This window comes from Prosopis cineraria, unplaced genomic scaffold, assembly GCF_029017545.1.
Source record: "Prosopis cineraria cultivar Desert tree isolate PC_DT_omini unplaced genomic scaffold, ASM2901754v1 PC2018, whole genome shotgun sequence".
Lineage (NCBI taxonomy): Eukaryota > Viridiplantae > Streptophyta > Magnoliopsida > Fabales > Fabaceae > Prosopis > Prosopis cineraria.
Window position 1 is genome coordinate 11,852 of NW_026557343.1, and position 12,485 is coordinate 24,336.

The 12,485-nt window shown below is 32.7% G+C and overlaps 2 pseudogenes; both read left to right on the forward strand.

Moving 5' to 3' along the window:
- Positions 1–1,995: 1,995 nt before the first annotated feature.
- LOC129301288 (sulfite exporter TauE/SafE family protein 3-like) lies at positions 1,996–5,126 on the forward strand (annotated as a pseudogene).
- Positions 5,127–6,581: 1,455 nt separating this feature from the next.
- LOC129301289 (uncharacterized) lies at positions 6,582–9,280 on the forward strand (annotated as a pseudogene).
- The last annotated feature ends 3,205 nt before the right edge of the window (positions 9,281–12,485 follow it).

A 12,485-nucleotide genomic window follows, 5' to 3' on the forward strand; every position in this document is an offset into this window, starting at 1 on the left:
TTAAATCTAGTTTGTCCATAGTACATTTGGATAGTCAATTTATAAATTTTTTAAAAAAGTAATATTAAATTGGACCACCTAGATTAAATATGTATTGTCTAGACTGATGATAAAATAGATTTATTAAAATTTTATAATTTTTTATAATAAATATAAAATAAAATTTAAAAAATAAATTTTATAAAATTTGAAAATTTGGACGGTACATATGCTCATCAAATGATGAGCACTAAACTGGTGCTTATCACTCAAAATAAATTTGGATCACCTGGAGATTAAATTTAAATAGTCTAGACTTTTTAAATTTAAATTTTATATTTTATGAGAAATGAAAATTTATAATATTTTATAAATATATTTATTATTAATTTTAACAGGAATAATTTAATTTGTATAGTTTAATTTAATATTATAATTTTTATAAATTAACTATTTAGACATATCGTGAACAATATAGATTCAATATTAAATTTTTTTAATATTTTTTATTTTAATAAATATAAAATTAAAATTAAAAATAAAAACTTTAAATCTAAATCTTGCAGATAAAAATTTAATATTAAATCTGAACTATCAAAAGTATATTTAAATAGTCAATTTATAAAAATTATGATATTAAATTGAACCACTCAAATTAAATTAGTATTGTCTAGATTGATGATGAATATATTTATCAAAAAAAATTTATAAATTTTTATTTTTATAAAATATAAAATTAAAATCAAAATCAAAGTTGAAATTAAACAAATCTGGGCCATCCAGATTTTTTCCTGGGCGATGAGCGAAGACGGATCCTCCTTCACCAGCTTCCGTGGCTTGAATAACAGCCAACAGCCATGGTTCACAGCTAAAGAGCGGGTCTCTGGTAGAGTGCTGACTGGAATGTACGTATGGCCTAATAACCTGATAAGCATTTTAGAAATGCCTAACGTGTTATTTGTTACATGTACTTAAAAGACATGCGCGTGAAACATTGGATTGCCGTCGTCCCACTTGAAGACATATGCATGTCCCCAGAATCCCGGGGAGAGATGCGCTTCAGTGAGCGCCTTCAATTTGTCTCCCACCTGTAGTGCCAAGTTTTATGTTTCTTTTTTAATTGCGTTGAGATGTTCTTCTTTTAAAAATAACCCTGTTCGAAACATTACGCTAACTGGCTGTCTGGATCCGCGTCATAATTGATTATATATGAAAAAGTCACCCAAACACCCTCATTTTTTTATAATCAATTTTTTGTATTTTAACCACGTTTTACTGTAAACTGGAATGAGGAGGTTATCAGAATTGATTTTTCACATTAGATCCATGGGTCGGGAGTCAAAATTTTTATACCAAGCCATGCCCCTCAAATTGTAAGCCCCTATTTTGGCCGTGGGAGATTGGGAGCGAGGGGAAAGTGGCAAGACTTGTGAAACTTGGTGTTGCAGTCCATATGTCACATCCTCAGAGAGTTTCGTGTCTCTCTCTTCAACTTTCATATTATTTTTTTATTGATAGGTCCTGACTTCTTTTTATTTCACACATATTGTTTAACATTTATATTATTATCATTATATTAACACTAACATATTTTATTTATTGAATAGAATTCAAAAATTTAACAATATTATTTATAATTTTAATATCTTTTATGATAATTTTTATATTTAAAATTAATTTTTATTAAATCATCTAAATATCTTTAATTTATTAAAATTATTTTTAAACAAAACTATATTCAAATAGGTTGCATTCTAACATGGTCAATTAAAATTAAAATTAATTATATTAATTAATTATTTTTACAATTATTATATTTAATTAAAATCCAAGCATGCCCTGAGTGTGAGAACATTACCATTCGAAACTTGCCACCAAATTTGATTTGATAGGCCCTTAAATCTCATCCTTTCCTAACGGGGCAACCTCTTCCCGAGACGAACGGCGACGATTACTTTGACCGAACCTAATCATTCAGCTGCTCCGTATTCGTCTTTCTCCCGTAGAGACGGCCTCTGATTTCAATCATTATGTTATCCATAATAAAATAAGAGTCACGACCACATCCTGCACCAATAATTTTAATTATTTTTGATTGAATGGTAGCCCATTGAGATTGGTCCAATTTTATGTAATATATTGATTCATAATTCACGATGATTATATTTTTCACAGGAAAATCTATCTTGATAAGAAGTAACACCAACTGGTTCTCAAACGCTTCTCAATGGCGCGAATCGGAGCTCATTGTCGGGTCTGGACAAACACGTCCATGGTTGTCGTCTCCACTTTCTTGCTAGGTTTATTCATTGTTTCGGCTCAAAGAGAATCCCCAGGCGAGATAACAGCTGGTTCCAACGACGATACATACCCATTTTCTACTTATCTTGTCAACGCCATAGATTTCCTATGGAAACCTGGTCGATCTGGTTATCAACATGTCTGGCCAGTAAGTTTCTCACCTCCCCATGCTATCCTTGAACCTTCTCTGACATGTTTTCTCTTCTGATATGTATCAAGCTCGCTCTAAAACCTCAAGGTGCAAATTATGTAACAGAAAGCATACTGCTACTAGTTTGTGTCGTTTGAGGTTCTTAATGTTCTGTTCCAATGATTTCCCATCTGAATAATGAAACAGAAGTTTGATTATTCATGTGCTCTAACGATGAACACGTAGGAAATGAGATTTGGATGGCAGATCGTTGTCGGCACATTGATTGGATCCTTGGGAGGAGCGTTTGGGAGTGTGGGGGTGTTGGCGGCGGCGGCATATTTGTTCCAATGTTAATGCTCATTATTGGGTTTGATCCAAAATCAGCAACTGCTATTTCAAAATGTAAGATTCAATCTACATCTTCGTGACACATGACTCGGTCATATATATTCAGAAAATTAATGCTTCCCTTTATTTCTGTCTGAACTAAGAATGGCTTGGTCTGGTGTGTGATAGGCATGATCACCGGTGCAGCCATCTCGACCGTTTACTTCAACTTGAAGTTGAAGCATCCTACGTTGATATACCCATGATTGACTATAATATGGTGCTGCTCATGATGCCCATGCTCATGCTGGGGATTACCATAGGGGTCAGTTTAAGTGTTGTATTTGCAAATTGGATGATCACTCTCCTCCTAATCATTATCTTCACAGGTAATGAATGCTCGGACAGGTATTTATTAGTTACTTAATAAACTGAATCCCCACTTGGCAATATCGTTGATTTGCTACATACCTGGGTGCCCACACAGGTACCTCAATCAAGGCATTGTTCAAGGGCGCTGACACGTGGAAAAAGGAAACCATAATAAAACAGGTTCATATATACACACCACAAATTCACGCCAACTGAATCCTTGCTAATTAGGTTGCATATATATAGTCCCGGGTTTAGAGAAACCATCCCTAGAGACTCGATTAAATACAGACTTAGTGCCGTTTTTCTTTTTAAATATCACTTGGATGTCAAATTGCAGGAGACCGCCAAGCTTTTGGAGTCTACTGGTTCGTGTAGCTATTAATTATAAAGGGTTATATTAGTGAATGCTCAATTATGTATTACTAAATCTAGGTTCGGGCTTTGTCTTTTTATATTATGCAGCAACGGCTAGTGGGTTAGCAGAGTACAAGTCTCTTCCAGCAGGGCCTCAAATGGACACTGAAAAAGCTCAGGTTTGCAAATTATATATATGCGAATCATGATCGACTTAACATCTCTGTAGTCTCTTCTTGTATACTTCAATGGAACCGCTGATTCAGGTTTCCATTATTGGCAACGTTTATTGGAAAGAGTTCGGAATTCTTTGCTTTGTCTGGCTAGCATACCTTGTCCTGCAGATTGTCAAGGTCACTTTCGTTTTCCCCGACATCCTCCTCCTTTTACTTTGAACATTTTCTCAGACTATTGATAAAAAAAAAAAAAAACATTTTCTCGAACTAACAGGCAAACATAATATCCATATTCACAGACTCGCACAGCAACATGTTCAGTCACATTCTGGATAGTAAATTTTTACAGGTAAGCATACTGTATATTCAGATATGAGGTATATACAGCTTAAATGTGGAAGCATCCTCATATTAAAAAAAAAAATGTGGAGGCATCACTTTTCTGATTTTTTTGCAGGTACCAGTTTCGTTTGGAGTGTATCTATACCAAGCAATTGGGCTCTATCAGGGTTGGAAAGCCATTCCTTCAAAAGGAGATCAAGGCACTCGTTTGCCATTGCACCATCTGATTCTCGCCATTGTTTGTGCTGTCACGGCTGGAATTGTAGGTGGCCTTCTCGGTATAGGCAGCGGATTTGTCATGGGTCCTTTGTTTTTGGAATTGGGAATCGCTCCTCAGGTGAGCTTACCTTTCATTAGAATGTGTTAAGGACGTTAATTACATCGAAATCCAAAGTGTGTTTAAGCTTTTTCATGCTGAAAATTTGTGCAGGTAGCGAGTGCCACAGCCACGTTAGGAATGACATTCTCTGCTTCCATCTCTGTTGTGCAATATTACCTTTTGAACCGTTTTCCTGTCCCTTACGGTAAACTTGAGAGTATTTAGTATTCATCAATCACCGCCTTTTATTCATTTGTTTTGGGTCAAAACTGTAAGTAATGTGTGATCGGTGTTGAGTTTTGCAGCTTTCTATCTCACCACTGTGGCAGCCATTTCAGCATACATAGGGCAGTACATCATTGACAAGCTGGTTACATTATTGGAAGGGCGTCTCTGATTATCTTTGTTCTAGCCTTCACAATATTTGTTAGTACAATTGCACTGGGTGAGTATCCTGCAAAAGGTTATGAGTGTAGTGTTGCAGATTTGCTTCTCAAGTATGATATCATTCTGGGTTTGTTTATAGGTGGAGTTGGTACGTCAGACATGATTGAAAAGATTCAGCGGAATGAATACATGGGATTTGACGACTTCTGCAAATAGGGGCTCTGTTTCATGGCCTGTACACAATGCGGTTGCCTCTAGAGTTTTATGGTCTCGTATGCGATATTCACATGAGAGGTTGTATAAGAATGATATTATAAATGTGATTGGTCTTTATATTCATAGCACACTGTTTTGGGGATATATCTGTAACCAGCCCTCCAGTTTTGTCCATATTCTAGTTTATTATATAATAGTTGACACTTGTTCAAAATAATTATTGGTTTCTTTGGCCAAGTGTTTAAAATATTTATTAATTGTTCATTAAAAAAAATAGACCCATAAAAGTAAATAATCCTCCATTCAACAGCATCTGAAAGTAACTTGCTAGTAAAATAGGGCTTGATTAATAATCACTGCACTAAATTTTTCTCAACTTATAATTGTCTTTATCATGGCCTCTTAACTCATTTTCAGCTTAACTTTTTATTATTTCATTGTAGCCCCACTACAATTATGAATTGCCGTGATCAAACTTTAGCAATAAATATCAATTATAATGTACATGTTGAATCAATGTTTTTTAATTTAAACTAGATAATGAATTTGAAAGATACGGAGTCACAACTCTCATAATTAACCAATTAAATTAGTGATTAAATCAGTTATAAATAATTAATAAAAAAATAATTTTTAAATGAAAAATGGGTTAAAATAGTCTAACCATTTCGAGTTTTGGTTTTTTTGGATCTTTTAAGAATTGTTTGGGTTGAAGTAGGCCAACTCGAGTCAATTGTTAGAATGAGTCAAATGATTGAATTAGATACTCTCTCTCTCAGTGAAAGTTCCACCATTTGAGTTTGAAAACACTGCATTAAATATAAACTACTAATACTCTAAATTATCAAATCTAAACTATGAAGTTTAACTAAACCATACTCAGGGACAATGGACTATTCATTCAATGAAGAAAATCCATTTAGCTATCCATGTATTTGACTGGAATAATTAAAAAATATTTTCCTTTTTTGTCTCAATTAAAAAAAGGAAGGATGACAAGGAGTAATTCAAGTTAGATTTCAAGTGTTAAATTTTAAAAATTTATAATTAAATATCTCAATTTTATAATTATAATTATAATTAAAAGTTTGTAATGAATTTATAATTTATTTTTTAAATTTTAACATGTTTGAAGAAAAAGATTTATTTTTCCATTAATATTTAGAATAGAAATTATAAATTTATCACAATAAAGTTAATTGATTCTTTTAAAATTTTTTTGTCATTCTCCCTTAACAAAAGAATTTTTAATTTTCTTATTTTCTGTAATCAGGGAAATATTCCCTTTTTATTTATTTTTTGTTTGGAACACGAAAATTCCTCCAAATGTGCCTTTTTCTTTTTCAGATTCCATTTCATTTTATAGAAATACTTACTTCTAAATTCTATCTTATTTATAAATAATTTTTAATATTTTTTATAAAAATCAAGAAAAATTAAAACATTGACTGTATCTAACAATTAATAAGTTTCATACTTTATCCATAATAAATGCTTCATCAAAAAATTTTATGCTTTTCTTTTTCTTTTTGGATGATAGTTTTGTGCTTTTCTACGTCACTATTAAATATAAGAAAATAGAAAAAAATTGTAATAAATAATAAAATCCCCCACGGATGTGCCAGCTCATATAAATACAACCGGAGGTGTACATGAAAAAAATTGTAACATGAGAGAAGGGCTCTTTTCCTATATTGGCTGCCCGGGGGCATGGATTTGTGATTCCTCTCAAACTCAGAACCCTAAGACACACTATCGCTTGGTCGATCGATCGCTCGCTCGCTCCTTCCGCTTGTGCGTAAAGGCAAAGAAACACCATGGTGTTCTACTTCAAAGCACGGCCAGAAGCTGGCGATTACACCATCTTCATGGGTCTTGACAAATACGAGAACGAGGAGCTTATCAAATACGGTTTCATCGAAGATATCTGGTAATCCGCCTCCGCCTCTGCGTTTTTATTGGATTTCCGATACCGTTATGTTTACAAACTTATAGGGCTTGGGATTGCAATTTCCTTTTGAGAACAAATATTTGACGGTTACGCGTAGTTATTGGATTTGGTATTTGTTCTTGCCGCTGTTAATGCTCGATTTTTTCTAATGTTCTCATTGTGTTTCGTAGAAATTTACTGCTCCGAAAAGAAATATGTATGCTTTGTCTATTTGTTTTCCGGTATCGTGATAAATTGTTTGCATAACATTTGTCTGCCGTTCTATTTTTATTTTGATTTGTCTTTGCTATTTACCCAAGTTAGAGTTTTTTTTTTTTTAATAACAGAAATATCTACTACAATTTAGAGATAACTCTCTTTATGATTTCAATACTGTTATTTGGAACTTTAAGGTTTAACAATTGGCTCCTTAGATTCCATGTGATACAGCATACATTCTTGCAATATGAATGTGTAATAATATCAGGCAAATATACGTTCTTTCTCCCGGTGTAGGGTTTGTTTAGATATTTTCCCCCAGTATGAAGCTATAACGATAAAGTTCGCTCCTTTCAGGTTCCATGTGGATAAAATGTCTTCTGCTCATGTCTATCTTAGACTGCATAAGGTCAGACCATCGATGATATAAGTGAAGGCTTGCTGGAGGACTGTGCTCAGCTTGTGAAAGCAAATTCAATCCAAGGTAAAAAGGAAAAAGGCTGGCTGTCTGTTCTTCTAAGCCTTAGTTTTAATTGATTTAATGGTCACTCGTGTAGTCTAGCAAGCAAATTGATAGTGTTTCACAATTCTATTGCTGCTTCTATGATAATTATGGTTTCTTTAGCTCCGCACCCTAGAAGTTATGACCGAATGTCAGATTGATAGCTACTGTGTTATAAGGTTTAAAGAAACGTATTCATAACTTTCATCCCTCTGATGTCACTATTTTCTTGTTTTTAATAAACGTCTTTTTGTGTTTACCACTCTTGTTTTGATCTTACATTTGTTTTTAATAAACTCATGGCAGGAAACAAGGTGAACAATGTTGATGTTGTTTACACTCCCTGGTCCAATTTAAAGAAAACTGCTTCCATGGATGTTGGTCAAGTTGGTTTTCACAACCCAAAAATGGTAATGTTATTCACGTGTAGAGATTTTGCATTTTCTTTTCTCAAAGCTGTAGGGAACAGTGTGTTCAGAATGTATTTATAATTGGTCATTATCTGGTTTTATACTTACTAATTAGGTTCGAACTGTGAGAGTGGAGAAGCGGATCAATGAGATTGTGAACAGGTTGAACAAAACAAAAAGTGGAAAGGAAACCTGATTTGAAAGGTGAGTAACATATTTACTTTCCTTTTTATGATTATTCTACATAAAGATGCCTTTTGTAAATTGTACATCTAAGTTCTGGAAATTGAATTTGCATTTTCAGGCTAGAGAGGCAAATTTGCAATTTATATCTTTAATTACATGATCATATCTAGCTATTGTCTAATGTGCTACTTGTGCATCGTAATTGTACATATGCATGTAAATTTGATTTGACTTGTCTGATCTTGAATTTAAATATTATCTGATATTGCCCTAGCGAAGCCTGTTAATTAATCATGATATGTACTTGCCATGTGTATTGCAGCTGAGCGGGAAGCAGTTACTGCTGCTGAAAGAGCAGAAAGGAAGCAACAACTGAGGGAAAAGGTGAGTTTGGTAGGTTGCTGTTCTGGACTTCTGGTAATAGTGAGCCAAGTATTGCTGCGAAATTCCCAATTTCTATACAGGTCACCCTACTCTACAGCCTCGACACCTCTCTCACTAGAGCTTAACTTGAATGTAAAGATGGCTTTTTCATGATAAATTCACGTGGCACAATGCTTTCAGTGTGATCTCTATCTGTCAATTTGGAATTTTTTTGTTTGTGGATTTGTGTGTGACGAGTGCTAAGAACTGTTGGATTTCTTGGGTTTGGGTGTCTGATTCTTAAAAATTAGTTTGAATGACATTAGTCTCTGGGTTGTAGAATATGTAAAAAAACTAAATTTGCATGCATTTAGTTGGCGAAATGTCTTCTCTCTTGATATCCAGTTAGTACCACGGCGAACTGTCTTGCCTAAATACATATACATTCCTGTTTCTCTTTACAGAAACGGCGGGAGGATTGGACAAAACTGAAAAGGAGAGGCAAGCAGAACTGAGGAGCTACAAGGGTCTGATGGTGTCAGAAAACATGACGTCCAATAAGCAAATAGCATCCGCAAGTAAATCATTGCAGGAACTGGAGGAGGATTTCATGTAAGCATTTCTGATTGGATATAATTGAGATAACTGGTGACCAATCTTCCACCCACTGATAAAAGATATTGATTGAATAACCAAACTTGTAGAAGTTGAAATTGCAGAATATGCTTACCTGGATTAAGAGAGCTAGTAGTGTGTGCTTATGTATTGAGGCAGGTAAAAAACTTAGGGTGGAGATGGAGGGGGAAGGAAAAACGATTTATCATTGTTACCTCTGGTGCGACGCTACCTGATGCAGAGCCTTGCTCGACACTTTATTGGCGGTCGAAGGTGACCAACTACAATTCCAGTTAAGTAACCTTTCGAGTTTGGTTTTTCGTTTTCCCCTGTCTTGCATGCTAACTTCGCCTAATTTGATTCGTTAAAACTGAAACGACTAAAAAATATGGAAAAACTCGCGATCTCGAATTAAACTAAATATTTTGATGGTAAAGTCTGAAATAAAATTGTCACCTTAAAATCTTGAACTTTGATTTGTGTGGGCAGATTAGACTAGTGTTAAGAATATCACTTACAGTGAAAATTGGATTGATTATTAAATCGGATTAGGTATTGGTTCACAATTTTCTTGGTTTGATAATAAAATCATCTATTTTTACTTTTTAATTTTAATTTTTATTATTTATCTCTAATTAAATGAAAAATATATGTAAATATTATATTTTTCAAAAAATATATTAATAAATGCTCGGAAAAATGATTATTCATATTAATTATGCTTGATTGTTCTTTGTTTTAATTAATTTTTAATTTTAATATTTTTTAATATTTTTTAATTTAGTCTGGTTTTTTAAGGGGTCGTTCTGGTTTTTAATTATTTTTTTGATTTTTGATTGGTTTTCTTGTGATTGATTTTGAGGAGTCAATCGAATCAGATTAAGAGCCAGCGGTTTAGTTTTTAAAACACTGCCACATTATATAACTAGAATCTGGCAGCAGTGTTATTTTTCTTGAAGGTTGAGATGAGTTCCGTTATCCCTAATTTATGAATAGATGCGACATACGCACATTTTAAATTTCATGTACGTTGATGTTAGATAAGTGGGGGGAAAAATCAGTAATGCACTCAGCAATTCCATTGCTTTGCTGAGAAAACTCTTCCACAATTTTTTAATTATAGAACCTCACGTTATAATTTTTTTAACAGGCTCCCTTCAATGGGCCATTCGATTCGTAAAATAATAAATTTAGAAAAGAAATAAAATAAAGAAATGGAGTGGAGTGGAAATGGAAGGAAAAGAAGTGACGCTGATTTTGACACGTGACAAACAGATGGTTTTGTGGGTAAATTTATATTTGATTGAAAAATTGAGATAATACCCAGAAGGAAAAGGGAGACTGATTGGTAAGTTTTAAGAGAGTCAATTTAAAGAATTTGCAAATTTATTTTTTAACTTGTATTTTTATTTGATGAATATATAATTTATTTTTTAATTTTAACATAGTTAAAAAATAAATAAATTTATTTTTGCTGTTAAAATTTGAAGCATAAGTTGTAAAAATTGAGAATTAAACTTTTTTAAATTTATGAAATTTAATATTTAAAATTTAATTTAAATTAATTAATGTTCTCGAGGCCTCTTTATTATTTCTCTGCTCTTGAACTTAGTTCCAAGAGGACTAGATGACCTTAATACATTGCTTTAAAAATTGTATCGTGCATTAAATTGAAAATACCTATAATTTATTATTTTCATGGATCAATTAGTTAGATCAATTGATGAATTGATAATTTAATAATTAAATAAAAATAAGAATATAATATATATATATATATGTAACATGTATAAAAAATAAAAATATCAGAATTTGAACAAGAACCCATAAAATAATTATTATAATTAAAAGAATAATTTTAATTTTATTCATAAAAATAACAGTAAATTTTAATTGGTTGGCAATTATAAATTTAATTTGAATAGCTTAAAGAAGACCAAAAAAATAAAGTAACTTACAAATTTGAATATTTAAAAGAAGACCAATGGATTTTGATTTCTAATTTATCTCTTATTACATTTATATTGTAATTTGAAATTTTTTTTATATTATAATAATTTAAAATTTCAATCACTTTAAATATTATATTCTTTTCATGTTTTTCGAAACCTTTGTTTCTTTAGTTTTCTTTTGCCATTCTTTCCCTTTTTCTTTTCTTTTCTTATTCAATCGATGATTAAAAAAAATGAGAAGTTTTGAGTTTTTCTTTAATTCAATATCCTCATCCAATTTTCCTTAGCTCATTGTGGTTCCAAACTATAGAATTGATTAGATTCTTAATTCTATTTGCACTTTTCACATATATTTTCATAAAGACTTGGTTACTACTCTTGTACCTATTGACCATGGTATCAAAACCAAGTTTCGTTTGGGACCTGAAAACCTATCATTACGCACACTTTTGAGTCTTGTATACATTACACTGTTTGTAGTCTGTAAAAATTGTACTAGCCCTAAAAAGGTAACTCCTACTTAAGGGAAAAATTGTTAGGTTGTCTAAGTGTGAATGGACTTAAATAGATTTAGGAAGTCTGACATTGAATAAAGTTATGCTTAATAACCAATATAAAAAAAAAAGAGGAATGACTTCAAGTGGTTTCCAACTCAAATCCCGATTTGTAATTGTCCAACCCAGCTCAGTTATCAAAATCATCTAAAGTAAGAAACCAAATCATTCTTCTCTCCAATCACCAATCCAGCCGGTCTAATCCAATTTTAAAAACAATGCTTCAATGTTTTTAACTATGGGTAATTTAGTAATTCCATAATGTCTTCCTCCTATGAAAAAGTCTATATAACCTTTGCTTCTCCCTCACTTCCCTTGCAAACCAAATAAGTCTTGAAGGTTGGCCCAAACTTTGTTTGGAAAGAAGAGGCTGCCCCAAAAGAAATAGATTTACTTAAAGCGCCATAAGATCAAATCTCGGCCTAGAGTGCTTAGTGTTCCCTCATCTCTCAACAGAGGCATGGAAGATCAAGTGGCTTCATCGTCTGCTTCCAGCGGTAGAAAAACCATAAAGGAATGCGAATCCATGATAAAAAAAAGCCTCCAAAATTTAATGATACGATTTTTGAGGGAATGCTTGGAGAAAGTTGGTTTGTCCTGTGCGCAACATTTCTTCAGAGTTGTAAATTGCAAGACGAACAAAATTGGTGGTTACCTTCTCGATGAAGGGATAATAGTATGCATGGATAAGATAAATTTACAAGATAAGTTCAACCAAGTAATAGCTCACGAATTGATTCATGCTTCAACTACTGTCATACTGCCAACTTGGATTGGACTAATTGTGCTTACTATGCTTGTAGTGGGATTTAACCTAACATCTAAGTGGCATTTGTCATTACAAA